This window comes from Mustela erminea, chromosome X, assembly GCF_009829155.1.
Source record: "Mustela erminea isolate mMusErm1 chromosome X, mMusErm1.Pri, whole genome shotgun sequence".
Classification (NCBI taxonomy): Eukaryota; Metazoa; Chordata; class Mammalia; order Carnivora; family Mustelidae; genus Mustela; species Mustela erminea.
Genome location: NC_045635.1, coordinates 86,177,957 through 86,201,546, shown reverse-complemented (window position 1 = coordinate 86,201,546; position 23,590 = coordinate 86,177,957). Strand labels below are relative to the sequence as shown.

Genomic DNA, 23,590 nt, shown 5'->3' with positions numbered 1-23,590 from the left:
CTTGGCGGGACAGACCTGTAGCTTTAAAAAGTGGGACAAACTCTATAGTTTTTGTTCTTGATGCGGCATTCTGTGGATATTTACAGCATTTTTACTTTGACCAAAACAGGATCAGCACTACTTTAATCTGTATTGGAGTGCACTTTATTCCTTAGACAGCTGTGGGCTCTCCTTAACCATGCGGCATTTCTTGGGTTTCCCAAACACTCATTTCTGTTAGTTATTTCTGCAGGGCTGCCTCAGTGTGGGGGGGGGGGGGCGGTGTTATTTTTGTTATAGTGATGTTACCCTTTTCTTTCTCATTCTCTCATGAGCATGTGGGGAATTTTCCAGAGGTTCCTTATGGGTGATATGGCAACAGATAAAGTGCAGAAGCTGATATAAGAATCCATCTGACCTCTCTTAGGTGGGTTATTAAAGAGATTTTGAAATATCTGAGGCAAGGTCAATCTCCTCGATGCCTTTATAGAGAAAAATATTTTTCATGTGCATTTGAAATTTATGCTGTTAACATGATATTATGGGTTGTTATTCCAGTTTTTAAATGCATTCTGCAATAAATTTATGAAAACTTCTGTCTCAATGTTTTGTGCAGTGAATATTGCCAGATATTACTGACATAGAGCTTTGGCAGTTCCCCTTTGTTTATTTTTTGTTTGTTTTCTTTTGTTTTGTTTTGTTTTGTTTATCAGGTCTTTTATTTCAATTGCAGAGAAAGCAGTATACTGTCATATCTGTGATACTATCACCCTAGCCCTATACACTAGTTTTTCGTTTACAGAGGACTTTTACAGGTACTATTTTATCCGGCGTTTACAACAATGCTATTATACCTAGTTTATCACAGAAGAAACTCAGGTCCAGAGGGCACGGAGTCACAAACCTTGTAAGTGCAAGATCAGTGCTTGAAAGCAGGAGATCCGCACTCTCCACCAAGGCCCGTAAGAAAATGGGGAGAAAAGCCATACAATTGAAATAATTTTCCTGGTGCTTAAGGAAACTGTATTAGGTTACTTCTTACCACCTCTCATTTAAATTACTCATCTTCTTAGTCTCGTCCCCCCCACCCCCACCATTCTTACTACTTAGAGATTGAAAATATGGCTCATTCATTCACTCAGTCAAAGTCTTGGTATCAACTGTATGTCTGGAATAGACACTACAAATGTGTCTGTGAGTTTAAGAAAAAAAAAAAAAAAGGCCATGCTTGACTTCAGTTTGCATTTGCTTAGAGTCTGCGAAGGTTCCTGTTTATTTTATTTATTCATTTTTTGGGGGGGTTTCCTGTTTATTTTTAAGTGTGTAATGTTTTCCAAGACAAAGCTGTTCTAGATATTTACTCTTTTGCAGTGCAATCAGATCAACTAAACCTATATAGGCTCTTTTTGTAGTGTTTAAATCTTTTTAAAATTTAATTTCCAAATATTCACAAATACTTTTCGACTGTAATGTTGATAAGAAGCTTTCTGGTCACTTTCTGGCTCTAATAAGAATGATAGTAGCATTTCATCAGCAAAGATGGTATTAAGATTTTGTTTGAGATCCATGTGCTCAGAATAACAGTTTTGGTTTTCTAAGCCATTTCAGGTAACTTATTAGATATCAAAGATGCCCTTTCCGGGAACTCTCCTACACTGTTGGTGGGAATGCAAGCTGGTGCAGCCACTCTGGAAAACAGCATGGAGGTTCCTCAAAATGTTGAAAATAGAACTGCCCTATGACCCAGCAATTGCACTATTGGGTATTTATCCTAAAGATACAAATGTAGTGATCCAAAGGGGCACGTGCACCTGAATGTTTATAGCAGCAATGTCCACAATAGCCAAACTATGGAAAGAACCTAGGTGTCCATCAACAGATGAATGGATCAAGAAGATGTGGTATATATACACAATGGAATACTATGCAGCCATCAAAAGAAATGAAATTTGCCATTTGCGACAACATGGATGGAACTAGAGCGTATCATGCTTAGCAAAATAAGTCAAGCAGAGAAAGACAACTATCATATGATCTCCCTGATATGAGGAAGTGGTGATGCAACATGGGGGCTTAAGTGGGTAGGAGAAGAATAAATGAAACAAGATGGGATTGGGAGGGAGAGAAACCATAAGTGACTCTTAATCTCACAAAACAAACTGAGGTTTGCTGGGGGGAGGGGGTTTGGGAGAAGGGGGTGGGATTATGGACACTGGGGAGGGTATGTGCTTTGGTGAGTGCTGTGAAGTGTGTAAACCTGGTGATTCACAGACCTGTACCGTGGGGATAAAAACATATGTTTATAAAAAATAAAAAATTAATAAAAAAAAACAAAAAAACAAAGATGCCCTTTCCAAGTAGCTTCAGCAGCCAGTGAGAACACTATTTTCTCTTGGTTTATTTAAGTAAATTATAGATTTGTTTTTCAATATTAAAATTCCCTTAAATTTGTGGAAGGGACCCCCTTCACTGGAGGCACTTCAAAAAAGTCTGTAGCCTGGAGATACATATCGTGTGGTTTATTTGCTGATGTCATTTAGGCCTACCTTCCCCAATCAGAAGTGATCTGAAAGCTGCAAGTTCATCTGAGCTCTTTCATGACTCCCAGTTTCATCAGCATTCACATCTATTTCTTAACCTCGTGGAAATGCAAGCCTTGCGCTAATCACCCTACTTCATTCTCCAACTCATTCCTCTCTCGTAAAAAGGAGTTGTTGTCACGGTCCCTGATTGAGTGATTTTGCATCTTCTCACAAGAAGGGCTCCAAGATGCCCTGACTAAGATTAAAAATGTCAATGTGTGTGCTGCCTGGAGCTTTCTGCTCTACCTACCTTTAGAAGGTGCTCAAATAGGTTCACCCTGATAACAGTATCTATTCTGAGGGTATGACCATCATGTGCCCCGCTGTTAGTGATATTCTCCATCATGGACTAAAGTGCATTGGAGAGCACTCAGTCAGCAGATCCAATTTTTGCTTTTCCAAAATCCCTCGAGTTTATGAATAAGAGTATGCTCAACTGAAGTACCCCTTTTTATTGGCAGTCCACTGATGTTAAATCAAGGTCAGCCTACAAGGATGTTCCTTCCCTTCTCCCTCTCATTACATGCATGCTCTAGAATTTTCATTTATGCCCAAATGTCCTGTATTGGAATTAGGCTCCACTTGATATCAAAAGTTGTTTGCTTTTGGATTTTTTTCGCATGTTACATTCTTGTCATGTTTTAAAATTCACACAAAAATTACTTTACAAACTGTTTAGCCAATCTTCATGTTCAATTCTTTTTTTTTTTTTAAAGATTTATTTATTTATTTATTTATTTATTTGACAGACAGAGAACACAAGTAGGCAGAGAGGCAGGCCGGGGAACGGGGGCAGAAGCAGGCTTTCTGCGGAGCAGAGAGCCCGATGTGGGGCTCCATCCCAGGACCCTGGGATCATGACCTGAGCCAAAGGCAGAGGCTTTAACCCACTGAGCCACCCATGTGGCCCTTCATGCTCAATTCTTATTAGAACTGGTTAATACAGTCATTTTGGGGTTTTATTTTCCCTTGCTTGTTACTTTTGCATTGAGGTGTTCCTAACCACCTAGTCTAAAATATTGCTCTCTCCCTCATCATGTATATAAGTATATATATGAATAAATATACATCTATAATAAACATATTATTATAATAGAAAAATTATAATCGTTATCTACATATTAATGTAATATACATACATATTATATTTACTTATTTCATTCTCCATGGAATTATATTGTTTACAACCTGTTCCCTTTTTTCCTTACTTATTATCTTTGAATCACGCCAGGAATGGGAACTTCCTGAGAAGAGAGACCTTGTCTCATTTGCTGTCGTATATCAGGAGTGAGAACCATGTATGGCACCGGTAGGGACTCAGTATTTGCTGAATAAATATGTGAAGATGGATGAGAGCAGAGGTTCTAGAGTCCCAGAAGAGGCAGTGATGGGTTGGGAAAGAAAAGCCAGACTGCGGTGGGTAGAGTGAGTGGTAGATGAGAAATGGAGATAGAAATAGGGTACTCTTTCAAGGAAAGGGGATACTGGTCTGTGAGTAGGAAGAGAGTGTTATGGATCACAGTAGTTGTGTGTGTGTGTGTGTGTATGTGTGTATGTGTGTGTGTGTGTGTGTGTGTGTGTGTTTTGTTTTTAGGACTGGGAGAGATATGATAATGTCTAGAGGTACTTAGTAATAGTGGCTGAATCTCAGTTAATGGTATGGCTGTTATAGTACTATCATCATCACCATACCTCTATCGTAAGAATTTCCATAACATACCCCTTCATCACCCCAATGGACCAATTCTCTGTTCCTCCACTTAGGATGTAAGTTCTCCATCAAGAAAACATTCTACTGAGCTCTGTCCTTTATAGGCTGCGTGGCATCAGGCTGCTTGCTTAATTTCTCTGAAACTTAATGTCCTTTTCTCTTAATTGCACTGACCCACACCTATTTTAACAGGATAAAGGAAGCTAGCATGACCCCTCTCTCCAACCCCACGCCTGGCAGTCCTTCAAGAAGGCCCAGCTTCCATGGGTTCTGTGTTTTTTTATTTTCACAGCAGAGAGGTGCTCAGCTCTCAATTCTCCATGGGTCCTGGGCAATTCAATGCTGCTTCTTAATCAAACTCTGACTGTAGAGTTGTTTGTTCCAGGCATTGGGAATACAAAGCACCACTGATGGGTAACATTTCACGAGGACTTACTGGGTGTCAGGTGTCAGGAGCTTTATATACATGTATTTTTAGTCTAAGAAGCACATAATGCTAAGTATATACTAGAACTATTTCTAAGCACTTCAAATGTAGTAACTCATTTAACCCTCCTAACAGTCCCATGTTCCAGATGGGAAGACTAAGGCACAGAAAGGTGAAGTAAGTTGCTCAATGTCAATGAGCTAGTAAGCAGTAGAGCTAGGACTGGAAACTAGACCACCTGGCTCTAGGGTTTGGGCCCTCACACCACTACACTGTAAAGCTCCTCGCTTAAGCTTGACAACAATCTGGTGAAGCTGGTACTGGTATTCTCTTCCATTTCCCCGAGGCTCAGAGGGATTAGGTTTCTTTCCTAAGGTCGCACAGAGAGTAAGTGGTAGATCAGGTTTGAATGAGGTTTGTCTGACTCTTAAACTTATACCGACTTTGATGGCTTGTAAAGTCCTTCCTCTAACAGTTCCATGCTTTTTTGCTATATGTGCATATCACCTACACAATTGTTTATTGCATATATCTGTTTTAAGGAACTTATTTTCAAGATTTTAAAAAACATTTTCCTAAGCCATGAATCTGCAACATCACAAGTGACATGGTATTTGTATATTTTAAATTCACACTAACTAAATGGTGTAACTGTAAAAAAAAAAAAAAATGTGTACCACTTAAAACCAGCTCGTGTGCCGGCAGAGGTACAATTGGGGAGGTATTACATTATATAACACTTTTAACCCACAGCCCACCCTTCACCTCCAAAGTTCTGTTCAAACCCTTTTTCCTACAAAACCACAGGTGATATTGGTTTCCTTCCTGGACTCAGAGAGACGCATATTGAGTGGAGTTCCCGGACTGCTCACAACCCAGTGGTCACAAGAGTACTTGCTTTCCATTGAGGTATGGTGGGTGGAGGTGGAGGGGCAGTGCCAGGGAATCCGTCGTACACAGCAGAGCTGACGAAAACACTGATTAACTCTTTCAGAATGTTTTAGTTTTGCTGCAACACACTGCTGCCTTAGAAATGAGAAGAGTAGTAGTGTGGGCTCTCCACTAAAACATGTGCTGAAGAACGTGAGGTTGCAACTGCTTATGGGCCTGCCGGAGTTGGCAGGATAGCCTTGGATGGTGCTTGAAAGACATGTCAGAGATCTCAACCCAGCACAGTTGTCAGTAAAACATGCGTGGCGAGGAGTGTAAAAGCAAGCCACGTACAGCTTTTCTGCCAAGGCTAAAACCTCACTGAAGAAAGGAGTGTGTGAGGGTGCTTAGCAGTCAATAGAGACTTTGTTATAACCACTTCACAGGTACGTGCTTGAAGAAAATTAAGCAGACTGTGGAGAGGAAGACCAGGGCTGGGCGAATGGACTGACATTCTGGGCCATGTGGGAAGAAATGATGCAGCCCCAAATTTACTAAGTGCTCATTATGTCTCTTGTGCTAAGCATTTTACTTCCATCATCTCATTTAATGCTCACAACAACCCTATGAGGTGGGTACTGCTATCATTCCCTTTTTACAGATGAGGAAACACAAGCTCAGGGAACTTCCCTGATGGCACGCAACTAGTAAATAATAGAGCCGGGATTTGCACCCAGGTCGGTCTGGCTTCAATGCATGTAAAACCAGTCTATACCCTGCCAACAGAATGAAGAATTTTTGAGGAACCTCCCTGATGTTTTCCAAAGTGGTTGTACCAATTTATGTTCCATACGTTACATTAGCAACAGTGCATGAGACTTTCTTTTTCTCTCCATCCTCACAAGCATTTATTTTTCCTTGTCTTTTTGATTGTAGCTACTCATTATAGCCAGGTATAAAATCTTACCTCCTTGTGCATTTTTTTTAAAGATTGTATTTCTCTATTTGACAGAGAGAGAGATCACAAGTAGGCAGAGAGGCAGGCAGAGAGAGAGGGGGAAGCAGGCTCCCTGCTGAGCAGAGAGCCTGATGCGGGGTTCAGTCCCAGGACCCTGAGATCATGACCTGAGCCGAACCCAGAGGCTTAACCCACTGAGCCACCCAGGTGCCACCCTCCTAGTGGTAGTGATTTGTCTTTCCCTGCTTAGTGATACAGAAGACCTTTCCATGTAACTGTTGGGCATCTGTAGGTCGTCTGTCGAAAAATGTCTATTCAGATCTTTAGCCCAGTTTTTAATCAAGTTTGATTTCTCTTTTTTCCCGCTTCTGAGTTTTTGCAATTCATTATATATTTTGGATTGTGACCTTTTATCAGATACATGATTTGCTAATATTTTCTCCCGCTCGGTAGGTTGCCTTTTCAATTATGCTCTCCTTGTTTGTTTGCTTGACACTATGTCTAGAGCCCCCATAGTGGAATGGAGAGGTCCCCCAGACTGGTTTTGTTCATGAACCACCAAATAATCAGTGATATTGTCAAGGAATGTCAGCCCCATTTTTCTCCAGAGTCTGAGATTACCTCACGTGGGAAAGAACACTGAGTTCCTAAAAGGGAAAGAATATTCACTATGCCCATCCAATTATTTTAATCAGCACAGTAACTATACACATGATTTTTCCTTAACCAAAACTCCCAGGTGTGTGTGACAATATATGCCAGTAAGCATCAAAGCCACCCAAAGTGATATGGACCCTGTCTAGCTATATCTCCTGTGAGTGAATGTTGTTCACCGTTGCCTCTGTAGGAATTTCATGCAAGAAGAAGTAGTACCTAATTGACAGCTTTCAGGATTTCAGAAGATTAAATACCTGTCTAATGTCCTCCATACCTTATTCCCATCTCAATTCCCATCACCTTAAGACTTTAACTCAAAAGGAAAGACATTTAATAAAAATGACAACTCAGAGTATTTATACCAACTAACACCATATGAAAGGATATGTAATAACAAATGTAATTTAGGAAGATAGAAAATGATGTGGGATGTAAGAAGGAATGATAATAGAATGAATTGGCAAATAGGGGTAAATGATACATTGATGGCATAATATAATTATAGTGATTATGGTAACTGGAAGAAAAAAGTTAACAAGATAGAACTAAAGACAGGATCATGAATCTCTTGGACAAGCGTTGTGTCCAAGAGGAACACCTGATCCCATTACAGGAAGCATTCCACCATCACCTCCAGAGAGATCCAGATAGCCAAGCACCTGCTGCTACCACGCAGGGAGGTTGGCAAGCCTTTCATGTCTGAGGCACCGATACTGTTACCAGGTACACCAGATGCCAATAAGCTGCCCCAGGGAGTGCCTGACCACACTGCAAGCCAAGTGCTCTTTTCCAAGCCACCTCACTTGGCAGTAAAAGACCTGTAGCTCTCCAAACTGCAATCCACTCTGGTGTTTGGATCTGTGCCATTCAGCCAATTTTTAAAAATTCCTAGTGTGAAAGAAATGTTAAAAAACACATTATAAGCTCAACTTCATATATGTCTTTAGTGCAGTTTGTTATGATTTTTCTTAACCATCCTGCAATTTATCCCTTTCCTAAGTGGTCATTTCTATTAGGTATTCGCCTAGGTCAGTCTCTTCAGGGATCTTTGTGGTCAGAACTACTTCCATAATAGTTTTATTTACCTCACGTATTCTCATTCTCCCACCTGTGTACAGTAGTATCATCCGGAGATTTTTTCAAAGCATGTGGTTTAGCAACAATTAAATTGCAATAACAGCTATAGCAGTCACACTTACCCCATTCACACTTTTTCAACATATCCCATCATCTGAATTCAAATAAATACATAAAAGAGGACCCACACACTGTGTAGAAAACTCAAACTATCTAGACTCATGCCCTACTCAAGCTCCTGACTTTCTGATAGGCCCACTCTACTTCATTCAAATTTATCTGATTCTGTGCTTCAGTAGCCTATCATCTTTCCCTTTTCACACAAAATTCTTCTTGAAATGCAATTATTCATGGATGATGGGGTCCTCCAATGAGAGTGACTATGCTCCCCAGCCTCCCCCAGCAGCAGCCAATAAGCAACTGGCAACACAGGATCCATGGCCATTGGCCCAAAGGGTGGTGGGGTGACCAGGGCTGAAGAAATAAAGCCTTCCTGTGACACGTGGCACAACCTGGAGATTGAGGGAGGAATTGGTGAGATTGTCTGTCTGTCTGTGAGTTTCTGTTGAAGCTCTTGCTTTGAACCAGGGTAGTTGAAGTGTGAGCATGCCATCGTCACTGTGGGACAGTTCCTATCATTTTGGATCAAAATAAGAGGAGGCTGTTTGGCAATTAAGAGAAGTAAGAGGACTCCTTCCTCTACCTCAAGTGATTTGATGGGTAGGGGGACTTGGGATAATGGTAACCCCACTTTAATACTCGTTGTGTTTTCTTCTTGGCACATGGGCTCTTTATTTCTCTCTCTTTCTTTCTTTCCTTCTTTCTTTTCTTTCTTTTTTTTCTTTTCTTTTCTCTCCTTTTCCTATAGGTACATGCTGAGTTTCAAAGTAGTTGGTGATTATCCAAGTACTTTTCATTCAATTGATTTCTAGCTTCCTATATATCTGTGAAGAGAGAACACACTGGCAGGGTGGGGCAGGTGTTGGGGGGATTCAATCCTTTGAAATTTGTTACGAGTTGCTCTAAAACCCACTATTTTGTCATGTTTGCTATGTGTTCCATGTGAACTTTTAAAATAAATTCTAAATAACCTTTGATTTGAATGTAGAAACCTGTGAAAGGTGTCACTCTGTGCCAAACAGTAAGGCAAAAGCTAGGTAAACTACAGCAATCCAACCTTTTCTTGACCTCATCAGAAGAAAGGGCAGGAGGAAACAAGTTGCCAGAGGAGTAAAAAACTGAAATATCTTCAGGTCCTAGGACTTCAGCTAGACAGTTATCAAACCATTCTGAACACCTACAAACTTAACAGAAGTTAGAAGAGAAGAGCAGCAATTCTAGGAACAGAAAATCAACCACTTTTTGGAAGGTAGGGCCTGCGGAGAAGTGAATCCAAAGCAATGGGAAGATAGACCATGGGAGGATGGGGCCTGCTCCCAGCAAGTGAGAGAGCAGCAGAGCATAAAATTGGAACTTTTAGAAGTCTGCTCCACTGAGGGACATTGCTCCAGAGGCTAAGCAGGGGTGGAGCCCTCACGGGGACAGTGTGGTCTCAGGACCCGCAGGTCACAAAAAGACCATGGGATTTTGAGTGTGGCAGAGCTCTCAGGTATCAGAGCAGGGAAGCTGGCTACAGAGATGGAGCCAAGGAGTGGGCTCTCTACTTGAGATTACCTTAAATGATGATCCAAGTCACAGCTGGGTCACTTCTCTTTGAGCAGGGACCCCACAAGTGGCAGATATGGAGAGACCCCTCCTTCCTCCTCAGAGAGGAGTGGCATGGGAGCATGCTGCAGGAATCTGCTGAATTTGGAGATTCCAAATGGGGCTGTGCACCAGAGATATAAATTCTAGGTCACAGGCTGTGTGAGCTCAGACTGTGGCCAGAAACCAGGAATAGAAGAGGGATTGACTGCTTTTCTCTGAGGGTGCATTGAGGAGTGGGGCCCTGAGCTCTTCGCTCCCACGGGGCCAGAGATTGGGAGCCCACCATTTTCATTGTCCTGCAAAGCTATCCTGTCATCCAAAGCTGTAGGGAAAGTGTTCAGGGAACAAAAGCAACCAAGAGTGAACCCAAGCAGATTACTCAGCCTGTCTCCTGGCAAGGGTGATGCAATTCCTCCACAGGCAAAGACATTTGAGAATCATAAGAGGACCCTCCCAAAGAAGATCAGGAAGACCATCCAGTCAAGGCCATGTTCACCAATCAATGAGAACTTCAGAACTCCAGAACTAGGGGAATGCAACACAGAATTCATGGCTTTTTTCCCATGACCTTTTAGTCATTCAAAGTTAAATTTTTTAATTTTATTTTTTTCTTATTCTGTTTTTCTAAAAATTTCATTTCCTATTTTAACGTTTAACTATTTTATCTTATCAATACCTTTTTTAAAAACCTTTTCAATTTTTCATTGTTATAGTCATATTTTATCCCTTCATTTAATTGCACCTTATTTTTTGTATACATATAGTTTTTTTAATCTTTAAAATTTGGGGACAGAATTTATTTCAATAGATCAAAATATATCCTAAATATAGCTCATGGCTTTGTTCTGGTCTCCAGCCTGAACATTCTTTCCTCTTTTCTTCTTTTTTCAGCCAACTCCTTATCTTCTCAATTCCTTTTTTAGAATCTTTTTAAATTTTCATCTTTACATTCATATTCCATACCTTCATTGTATTTACCATTATTTTTGTATATATATAAGTTTTTCTTTCTTTAAAATTTTGGGAGGTAGTTTTTTCTAAGAGACTAGAATACAGCCAAAACCAAGTGTGTGGCTCTGTTCTATTCACCAGTCCAATATATTTATTTATTTTTTATGTAAATATTTATATTTAAATTTTTATTTTTCCTCCTTTCTTCTCTCCCAAGTTGTGGGTCTCTTCTCATTTGGTTAGCATATATTTTTCTTGGGTCTTTGCCACTCTTTTAGTATTTTGTTCTCTCATTCATCTATTCTTATCTGGATAAAAAGACAAGGCAAAAAAAAAACCCTCACCACAAAAAAAAAAAGAACAAGAGGCAGTACCAACAGCTAGGGACCTAATCAATACAGACATTAGTAATGTGTCAGAACTAGAGTTCAGAATTACAATTATCAAGGTGCTAGCTGGGCTCAAAAAAAAGCATGAAAGATACTAGAGAATCCCTTTCTGGAGAAATAAAGGAACTAAAATCTAACCAAGTTGAAATCAAAAAAGCTATTAATAATAAATCAAAAAATAAATCAAAAAAGTTACTAATAATAACAAATGGAGACTCTTACTCCTAGGATAAATGAGGCAGAAGATAGAATTAGTGATACAGAAGACCAAATGATGGAGAATAAAGAAGCTGACCAAGAGAGAAACAAATAATTACTGGTTCATACAGGGAGAATTTGAGAGATAAGTGACACCATAAGATGAACAATATTAGAATAATTGGGATCCCAAAAGAAGAAAGAGAGAGGGGGGCAGAAGGTATATTGGAGCAAATTATAGCAGAGAATTTCCCTAATATGGCAAAGGGAACAAACATCAAAATCCAGGAGGCACAGAGAAACCCCTCAAAATCAATAAAAATAGGTCAACACTCTGTCATCTAATAGTAAAACTTACAAGTCCTAGTGACAAAGAGAAAATCCTGAAAGCAGCTTGGAACAAGAGGTCTGTTTCATTCAATGGTAGAAATATTAGATTGGCAGCAGACCTATCCACAGAGACCTGGCAGGTCAGATAGGACTGGCATGATATATTCAGAGCACTCAATGAGAAAAATATGCAGCCAAGAATACTATATCCAGCTAGGTTGTCACTGAAAGTAGAAGGAGAGATAAAAAGCTTCCAGGACAAACAAAAACTAACAGAATTTACAAACACCAAACCATCCCTGTAGGAAATATTGAAAGGGGTCCTCCAAGCAAAGAGAGAGCATAAAAGTAACAGACCAGAAAGGAACAGAGACAATATACAGTAACAGTCACCTTACAGACAATACAATAGCAATAAATTCATATCTTTCAATAGTTACCCTGAATGTAAATTGGCTAAATACCCCAATCAAAAGACACACAGTATCAGACTGGATTTAAAAAAAAAAAACTATCGATATGCTGTCTGTAAGAGACTCATTTTAGACCCAAAGACAACTCCGGATTTAAAGTGAGGGGGTGGAAAACCATTTAACATGCTAATGGACATCAAAAAAAGTGGGGTGGCAATACTTATATCAGACAAATTAGATTTTAATCCAAGGACTATAATAAGAGATGAGGAAGGACACTATATCATACTTAAAGGGTCTGTCCAATAAGAAGATCTAATAATTTTAAATATCTATGCTCCTAACGTGGTAGCAACCAATTATATAAACCAATTAATAACAAAATAAAAAAATTGACAATAATGCAATAATAGTAGGGGACTATAACACTCCTTTCAATGAAATGGCCAGATCATCTAAGCAAAAGATAAACAAGGAAATAAAGGCTTTAAATGACACACTGGACCAGATGGACATCACAGATATATTCAGAACATTCCCTCCCAAAGCAACAGAATACACATTCTTTTCTAGTGCACATGGAACATTCTCCAGAATAGATCACATCCTGGGTAATAAATCAGGTCTCAACCAGTACCAAAAGATTGAGATCATTCCCTGCATATTTTCAGACCACAATGCTCTGAAGCTAGAACTCAATCACAAGAGGAAAGTTGGAAAGAACTCAAATACATGGAGACTAAGAGCATCCTACTAGAATGAATGGGTCAACCAGGGAATTAAAGAGGAATTTAAAAAAATTCATGGAAACAAATGAAAATGAAAACACAACTGTTCAAAATCTTTGGGACACAGCAATGGCAGTCTTGAGAGGCAAGTATATAGCAATACAAGCTTTTCTCAAGAAACAAGAAAGGTCTTAGGTACACAACCTAACCCTACATCTAAAGGAGCTGGAGAAAGAACGGCAAAGAAAACCTAAACCCAGCAGAAGACAAATAATAAAGATCAGAGCAGAAATCAATGAAATAGAAACCAAAAGAATAGTAGAACAAATTAACAGAAGTAGAAGTTGGTTCTTGAAAGAATTAGTAAGACTGATAAGCCTCTGCCCAGACTTATCAAAAAGAAAAGAGAAAGGACCCAAATTAATAAAATCATGAACAAAAGAGGATAGTTCACAACCAACAACAAAGAAATACAAACAATTATCAGAACATATTAGGAGCAACTATACACCAACAAATTTGACAATCTGTAAGAACTGGATGCATTCCTAGAGACATATAAACTACCAAAACTGAACCAGGAAGAAATATAAAACCTGACCAGACTCATAACTGGTAAGGAGATTGAAGTGGTCATCAAAAATCTCCCCAAAAACAAGAGCCCAGGGCCAGAGCTTCCCAGGGGAATTCTACCAAACATTTTAAAGAAGAATTAAAACATGTTCTCCTGAAACTGTTCCAAAAAATAGAAATGGAAGGAAAACTTCGAAACTCATTTTATGAAGCCAGGATTTTGATCCCCAAACCAGACAAAGATCCCATAAAAAAGAAGAATTACACACCAATATCCTCGATGAACATGTATGCAAAAATTCTCACCAAAATATTAGCCAATAGGTTCCAACAGTACATTAAAAGGATTATTGACCATGACCGAGTGGGATTTATTCCAGGGCTGCAAGATTGGTTCAACACCCGCAAATCAATCAATGTGACACAATACATCAATAAAAGAAAGAACAATAACCATATGATACTCTTAATAGATGCTGAAAAAGCATTTGACAAAGTACAGCACCCTTTATTGATCAAAACTCTTCACAGTGTAGGGATAGAGGGTACATACCTCAATATCATCAAAGTCTTCTATGAAAAACCCACAGCGAGTATCATTCTCAATGGTTCCCCTAAGGTCAGGAACATGACAGGGCTGTCCACTATCATCACTGCTATTCAGTGTGATACTAGAAGTCCTAACCTCAGCAATCAGACAACAAAAAGTAATAAAAGACATCCAAACTGGCAAAGAAGTCAAACTCTCACTCTTTGCAGATGATATGATACTGTATGTAGAAAACCCAAAAGACTCCACTCCAAAACTTCTAGAACTCACACAAGTATTCAGTAAACTGTCAGGATATAAAATCAATACACAAAAATCACTTGCATTTCTAAGCACCTACAGCAAGGCAGAGGAAAAAGAAATTAAGGAGTCGATCCCATTTACAATTGCACCCAAAACCATAAGATACCTAGGAATAAACCAAAGAGGCAAAAAATTTGTACTCAGAAAACTATAAAGTACTCATGAAAGAAATTGAGGAAGCAGTGGCTGGGTGGCTAAGTGGGTTAAAGCCTCTGCCTTTGGCTCAGGTCATGGTCCCGGGGTCCTGGGATGGAGCCCCGCATCGGGCTCTCTGTTCAGTGGAGAGTCTGCTTCCCTTCCTCTCTCTCTGCCTGCCTCTCTGCCTACCTGTGATCTCTGTGTTTCAAATAAATAAATAAAATCTTTTTAAAATTTTTAAAAATTAAAAAAAGAAAGAAAAGAAATTGTGGAAGACACAAAGAAATGAAAAAATGTTCCATGCTCATGGATTGGAAAAACAAATACTGTGAAAATGTCTATGCTACCTAAAGCAATCTACACATTTAATTCAGTCCCTATCAAAATCCCATCCATTTTTTTCAAAGAAATGGAACAAATAATCCTTAAATTTATATGGAGCCAGAAAAGACCTCGAATAGCCAGAGGAATATTGAAAAAGAAAGCCAAAGTTGGTGGTATCACAACTCCAGACTTCAAGCTCTATTACAAAGCTGTCATCATTAGACAGTATGGTACTGGCACAAAAACAGACACATAGATCAATGGAACAGAATAGAGAGCCTAGAAATGGACCCTCAATTCTATGTCAACTCATCTTTGACAAAGCAGGAAAGAATGCCCAATGGAAAAAAAGACAGTCTCTTCAATAAATGGTGTTGGGAAAATTGGACAGCCACATGCAGAAAAATTAAACTGGACCATTTCCTCATACCACACATGAAAATAGACTCAAAATGGGTGAAAGACCTCAATGTGAGACAGGAATCCATCAAAATCTTTGAGTAGAACACAAGAAGCAAGGTCTTTGACCTCAGCCGCAGCAACTTCTTCCTAGAAACATCGCCAAAGGCAAGGGAAGCAAGGGCAAAAATGAGCCATTGGGACTTCATCAAGATCAAAAGCTTTTTCACAGCAAAGAAAACAGTCAACAAAACCAAAAGACAATTGAAAGAATGGGAGAAGATATTTGCAAACAACATATTAGATAAAGGGCTAGTATCCAAAATCTATAAAGAACTTCTCAAACTCAACACCCAAAGAACAAATAATCCAACCAAGAAATGGGCAGAAGATATGAATTGACATTTCTGCAAAAAAAGACATCCAAATGGCCAACAGACAAATGAAAAAGTGCTCAACATCACTGGGCATCAGGGAAATATGAATCAAAACCACAGTGAGATACCACCTCACACCAGTTAGAATGGCTAAAATTAACAACTCAGGAAATGACAGATGTTGGTGAGATGTGGGGAAAGGATAAACATCATACACTGTTGGTATGAATGCAAGCTGGTGCCGCCATTCTGGAAAACAGCATGGAGTTCCTCAAAAAGTTGAAAATAGAGCTTCCCTATGATCCACCAATCGCACTACTGGGTATTGACCCTAAAGATACAAACGTAGTGATCCAAAGGGGTACATGCACCCAAATGTTTATAGTAGCTATGTCCATAACAGCAAAATTATAAAAGAACCTAGATGTCCATCAACAGATAAATGGATAAAGAAGATGTGGTGTATATATCTACAATGGAATACCATGCAGCCATCAAAAAAATTAAATCTTGTCATTTGTAATGATGTAGATGGAACTAGAGGGTATTATGCTAAGCAAAATAAGTCAATCAGAGAAAAGAAAATTATCCTATGATCTCTCTGATTTGAGAGACAGGGTGTGTGGTCATGGTGGGTAGAGAGGGAAAAAATGAAACAAGATGGGACCAGAGAGGGAGACAAACCATAAGAGACTCTTAATCATAGGAAACAAACTGAGGATTGCTGCAGTGGGGAGGGAGGGATAGGGTGGCTGGGTGATAGACTTTGGGGAGGGTATGTGCTATGGTGAGTGCTGTGAATTGTGTAAGCCTGATGATTCACAGACCTGTACCCCTGAAGCAAGTAATATAGAATATGTTGAAAGAAAGAAGAAAGAAAGAAAGAAAGAAAGAAAGAAAGAAAGAAAGAAAGAAAGAAAGAAAGAAAGAAAGAAAGAAAGAAAGAGGAAGGAAGGAAGGACAGACAATTTAAGCAAAAGCAGAGACCACAAGTAAGTACACAGCATATTCCAAGAGCAAGTAATACAGTCAGTCTGGAACACAGGTGAATAGTCTAAGATCAAACTGCCAAGTTCTATTTTGGTCATCATGTGGCAGACCCTAAACATCAAGATAAGGAATCAGAACTTGATTCTCTAGGCATTACAGAAGCACTAAAGGTTTTTTAACAGAATTATGTACTTTTAGTGTAGAAATTATATAGAAAGATGACTGCCTTTCCTTTTCACCTCCACACTGTAACAATCAATGACAGTAGGTAAATTACATACTTATGTCTATCTATACAAACAAACCCTGGGCCAGTTACTTACTACTTTTAGTTATGTACTTATGAGGCATTTTAAAGTTGGGGTTAAATGTTTAGTTCCCCAAGTAAGATTGAATTTAAATCATTATCTCTACTATCACCCATGTTCTTTATCTTGAACTAGTTACTTAAGGATACTCTATGCACATAATCCTTAAAAACAGTGCAGTGTCATAGTTAAAGGAGTAATTTGTGGACTCATTTAAAATCATCAGGCTCTAGCTCTGTGACCTAGATCAACAAATATAAGCTCTCTGAAGTCTATTTTCTCATTTGTAAAGTAATATCAATAATAGTACCCGGTATTACCTGATTCTTGTGGGTATTACATTAGAAAATGCTTTGAACATAGTAAGTTCTCAATAAACAGTTATTACAATTTGTGTACAGATAGATCTTAGTGGATTTTTCATACTGACAGAAATAACACCAATTCTAACATTGTGTCTTTGAGAAAATATTTTCAGAATTCAAGGAGGAGCTGAGGAATACAAAAGAAACTCTCACTCATTCATTTATTCAAAGTTGAAGTCTAATAAAAATATACTTCTACCCTGACATCCTTCAGGCACAAGAAAGAATATACTTTGTTTCTGTGTCTTTGGCAAGCTCACCATGTCTGTGATTCATTAGTGTCACAAGAGCAACTGAAATATTTTGGTTTCTATCTCAGTTGAAAGAAATATTGTCATTTTTCCAAAGTAAAACATTAAATGCACTTTGAATTTCTCTTCCTTTAAAAAATCCCATTTGATTATAATTAGCATATCCATTAGTACTCATCAGGGATGCCATTCTTGGCTGAAACAAATGAATGTATAAACTACATAATATGACTCTATTCTCAAAGTCCATTCCAGTAGAGCATCTTACAGGTATCTGAACAATACTGAGGACTCAGCAGGATTATTCTCTCACTCCTACCTAGTACCCTTTAACATGGCTTTCCTTGGCCAACATGACATACTGATGAGAGAGATCTCTGAGCTACTCAGGTTATGCAGTCCTCAAATCACATTAAAACCAGTTCTGCTATAAATCACTTGTGCAAACACTCCACGTATTTCTGGGGTTACAGAATTATGACCAGATGTTCTCATATTCGCACTTTGGATTTTGCAAAGCCAACATGCCATATTTATTTCCCTACCCAGAAACATGGGTGAAGAGGTAGAGAAAAGAAAGGAATTTGTTGCTTTCCAGGGAACAGAACAACATATTTTAGTGAAAACTGTGTAGTTTTTGGAGTCCCAGAAATACATGTTTGAATGACAATTCCATCACTTGTTACGTTATCCTGTGCAATTAATATCACCTCATGAAGCCCTTAATTTTCTCATCTGGAAAATGGGATAATAGTACCTAACTCATAGGATTATTGTGATGATTAAATTAAGAGAAAAATAAATCTGAAAAGCATAGCACATAGTAGACACTAAATAAATATTAGTTTCTCTTCATGACTTGTAGATTTCATGTCAAACAACAACTCTTATCTGGCAACTCCCTAAGTGTAGCCCCTCTAGTACTAGGCACTATAGAGTGTAGGATAATGTTTTTGTTTTGTATGAAGTATTTTTGTGTTTTTATTTTTGTTTTTTAACAAAGTCTTGACCTTAAAAAGATGGGGATGAATCTTGGTCTCCTCTTGGAAGAAGTTTTTCTCTCAGTCCCTATCCACTCCTACACAGCGTGTCACTCTTCCAGGCCAACTTGAAACTGGACAATAGAAATCTCCTATCAGTTATCCATCCTGAAATCATACAAATCTATCTTACCCTAATGAAAGCTTTATATTCTCAGAAAGGAAAATTAATCTATATTTTTAAGAGTTTGATTAGTATTGCATGTACAGAAAAGACTTCTGAATGGGCTTTGTTCTTACTTTTTTATTGGTTTTCAATATTCCCTCTTCCTCCAGTCTACTCTGTTTATCCACCCCAACTCCAAACACCCACCCCTGCAAAAGATCATCTTATGAAGATGTAAGCAATAAGTGGATTATACCAATTTATTCTGGCTTGGCTGCCTCCCAGTGATGGGCATTAACCACTCCTTAATAAATATTTATAAGGTTGCCAACTAATATAGATTCATAGTTGCTAAGATCTTTGTTATCTATATTCTATATACTCTAGCAATTTACTGGGCTAGTCATTTGGAGAGAAGAGTTTTAGGGAATACATCAGAGACAGAAAAATGAGGCCAAAGAGTATAGTATATAGCAGTATGGAGCAATTAAGCAGAGGGTCTAGGCACAAGTCAATTCCATCTTACTTTACCTCAACTTTATTTACACATGAGCATTTTGAAGACATCTGTATTTAGAGAAATGTTTCTTTAACTGTCCAGTAGATGATATTTTTAGGATGCTCTCAGAAAGTGAACTCAATAGCACCTTCGTGAAAAAAAAAAGGAGGGGGTGACTTGAGCTTTGGTTCTGATATTCTTTGTATCTAAACCTACCAATCAATTTGGAGGGAAACACATAAATTCCAAAACCGATTTGTTAAAATTATTGGTCTATATTCATTTTTGCCCCAACCTGGTTTGATGTTCATCAGTCATAAGTCATATTAGGTAGTATGGAGTCCCACATTTTCTTCAATGGAGACAACTAAATAAAGTCTTTTCTAGATGCTCCAATATCTTTAAAACTAATGGGAATGATTATGTTACATAATCTATAATACAAAATCATAATGCAGTGTAATACTGATAGTCCCAATGCTAAAATATCCCTAGACTGTGGTACTTTTTGAGATTTTTATGGCTTATTTCATTATTTCCTTCCTCATTTACACAAGTATAAGCTATCATTACTTACTGCTGTCCGTTTCCCTATAAGCTGGCTTTCCTTCTAATTTGCCTCAAGTATTCATTTGTTTAAAAATATTTATTGAATGCCAATCACAGGTCAGAAACTGTGTTGGGCAATGCAGATGTGATGATGAGAGATACAGTTCCTGACATCTACAAGCAACTCAAGAGACAAATAAAAGAGGCAATTATAACACCATGAGATTATGCTATAATAACAATTATGTGGCACTATAGGGTCATATAATAGGGGTTAATTAATCTAAATGGGGTGGGAGACAAGCTGGAGATGTCTGTGAAGTCTTCCTGGAAAAAGTTATCTCTGAGCGAACCTCAGAAGGATAAGCAGGAGTTATCCAAAATGCAGAAGATAACTACTAAAGAATAATTTGAGAAAAGATGTTATAGCAGTATATGCTTACATGCTAACCCAGGCAAGAAGTAATGTGATCTTGGATAGTAGTGTGGCTTAGATGGAGAGCAAGAGAGATATCAGAGACACTGAGACACAACTGAGTAATTCACTGAATGCTGTGGTGAGGAAGGGGCAAAGTCTAGGAATAAGCGTGAGTTGTGGAATGAATCACTGATAAAGATAAAAAATACAGAAAGAACAAGCATGAAGAGGAAGATCAGAGAGTTAGCTTTGAACATGTTAGGTCAGGTAGACAGTTTTAGTAGAAAATTTGATATATGGGATCTATTGCAAAAGAGAGATAGAGAGCTCAATTTTTACTCTGTTGTGCATTAAAAAATTGAAGAACTAAATTCATTTAATATGTACATTAAAATAAGAAAAATATCTCTGACAGAGGATGTAAGGAACTTCTGTATGAACATGAGCTTTATAGTGATGATTTTTTTTGGCAGCTGCTTTTGTGTATCTAATCAGTGCCTCAAACTTAACATGTACAAAACAGGACTCTTGATTTCCACTCACACTGCAATATATTTCCCTTCTGGTCTTTTCCACCTCAGTTAATGGCATATCACCACCCACCCAACTGCTCAATCCAAAAACCTAGGAGTTACTCTATATGGCTTTCTTTCCCTTACCCTCCATATGCAACACATCTGCTAGTCTTCTCAATTCCACAACAAAAATACACCCTGAATCCATTCATTTCTCTCCATTTCTGTTGTTTTCTTGCTAGTCAAGGAGACCATCATTTCAGTCCTATACCACTGCAAGAACATCTGTCTTCTTTTCCTCCATTCTTGCCAAACAAGCCAAGGTGAAAACCCCTTTAGGGCCTTTGTCCTGGTTAATCCTTCTGGAAGTTACTTTACCCTGATCTACACATGGTCCACTCATTGTTTAGACCTCAACTCTCAAACATCCCATTCTTAGAAAGACCTTCCTTGATTACTTTTTATTACTGGCTGAGCTTCGTCATATAGGTTCATGAGGCACTCCATCCCAGAACTCCATTTTCTTTTTTTTAAGATTTTATTTATTTATTTGTCAAAGAGAGAGAGAGAGAGAGCACAGGCAGGCAGAATGGCATGCAGAGGCAGAGGGAGAAGCAGGCTCCCAGCTTCTAGAGCCCCATGTGGGACTTGATCCCAGGACACTGGGATCATGACCTGAGTCAAAGGCAGCCGCTTAACCAACTGAGCCACACAGGCATCCCAAAACTCCATTTTCCTTATAGCACTAGTCTCTTTATGAAAATCACCTTGTTTGTTGCTTTATTTACTATTTATTGCCCTTTTTCACATCCCCCTCAGCACACATACTAGAACATAAGAGGGCTGGGATTTTATCTATCTTGCTCACATTTGTATTTATATATCCTACAACAGTTCTTAGCATCTAATAATTGCTCAGTAAATATTTGTTAAAATTTGAATAAATGAAAGTATTTTTATTATTGAGACCTTTTCGTTTCTCACGGCCTGCTTCTGGATTGTGCTGCGCTGTTCTCTTTGTATATGTCATGAGATTACAAAACTGTGAGACTGGTTCTCTTATGAGGTTCATAAACTGGCTCTGAATATATATACACTCACCCAGTAAAATTCTATTTTTACAGAATGGACAGACATAAAACGCACTCTGTAAAAATAGATTTTCCAGGAATTAGTAATGTGCCTATGAACATTCTGAGAACTCGAATCTATTTAAATAATGATAGAAGAGAAAATTTTCTTACTTTCTCATGCCTTTCAAAGTATACTGAAGCACAATAAAAGACAAAGATCCAGAATTATCACTTAAGTCTTCAACCCTTAGGTTTTGAAAATTTTACTTCTATCCAAAGAGGGGTCCATCGAAATGGAATTTCCCTTGAGTTTTCAGACAAACTGGGATATAACTGTTTAAGTTATAGGCACTCTCTTGCATGCAAGCTTTGGTCTCTAGCTACTACCCTGTGGATAGGCACACTGACAGAAATCACAAGGACTTCTCTAGTTCTCACCTCAAAGAAAGGCCAAATGTCATCCTTGCAAAGGAGGGATTTCAACCAAACTGCCCAAAGCCATTTGTATCTGCTAGCTGTCCCTGGTGACCTCCCCAGACACACAGGACTCCTAGAGATCGCTCCCAGCTCCTGCAGCAAACCCTGGAGTGCAGGTGGATTATTACATTTTTCAATCACAGTTAGGCTCAATCATGAAACGACAAGTCTTCTGAGGAATTCAGATCCCCTTAATAACTTTTCCCTTGCTGCTTGTATGCCTACTTATGTCAGAGTAAACAGGAAAAGGGCCACTACTCTGAGAGGTGCGAATGAATTAAGGAGTCTAATTCTAATCCAAGGGACAGAAATCAATATACAAATCAGAGGCTGCTCATTAATAAGCTTTCAGAGCAGGTGCTACACAATCCTATAAAATCATCTGGGTAATCAGCAGAAGTTCAACAATGAAAAATTTATCCAGGGATTAGAATATCAATTGTTATTCTAACCAAGATTCTGTCTTCTCATAACAGGACCAAAGAGACTTCCACTTAAAATACATGAAGCTGAGCTTTGCGCAGTGGCAGTATTGTAGCCAATAAGGTTTATCCGAGGCGTGATTGTTGCTAAAATACATGAAGCTGAGTGTGTGTACATGGGTGAATAGGGTGGGGTTCATGAACCTTTATCTGATCAAATTGTTTTCATAGGACATTTACCTCATTGGGTAAAAACTTTCCCTGCAAGCAGTACATCCTGAAAGAATTCTATTCCCCATATGAAGAGTGACAGAATCCAGTCAGAAGTGCTTTCAAGGGAGATAAAATTATACACTGTTCTGTTTGCTACAGATTCAATCAGCCGGAATAGAAGTAATGTAAATACTGCTCTGCTAAAGCTCCTTATAGAAGCCACCTGGAAAACATGGACTTGAAGGCCTTATATCAGCTGGTAGAAACACACTGACTCCAAGGTAACTTCACATCAGGGAAGTTTTGCTTTACTGGGAAATTAGCTCTGCTTTAACCATTAATAACAATTTCCATTTTATAGTCAGTAGACATTATAAAGTGTTTAGTTTTTCTTTGCCCTGTTTTGTTAGACACAGAGGAAAGAGATCTAGCATCACCCATCATAAAATGCTGACAACTCTACCTTCCACATATATGCTGAATCTGACTACTTTTCACAACCTCCTCTGCATCCATACTGACCCAAGAAATTCTCATCTCTAGCTTACATTAATGTTATAGCCTCTTTACTGATGCCTCTAAGGATGTCCTTGCCCTCCCACCTCATTCTATTCCTAAGAATGTAACCAGAGTGATCCCGTTAAAATAAAAGTCAGATCACGCTATTCTTTTAATCAAACACCACATCCCAGATTGATACCTAGCTTACTTGAAGTAAGAGCC

At 38.6% G+C, this 23,590-nt stretch overlaps 1 long non-coding RNA gene across 1 annotated transcript; it reads left to right on the top strand.

The window, feature by feature from the left end:
* The first annotated feature begins 20 nt into the window (after positions 1-20).
* Positions 21-22,807, top strand: LOC116583601. Its single transcript, XR_004282802.1, has 3 exons — positions 21-30; positions 4,061-4,067; positions 22,742-22,807. It is a non-coding gene; the product is annotated as an uncharacterized LOC116583601 (long non-coding RNA).
* Positions 22,808-23,590: the final 783 nt, after the last annotated feature.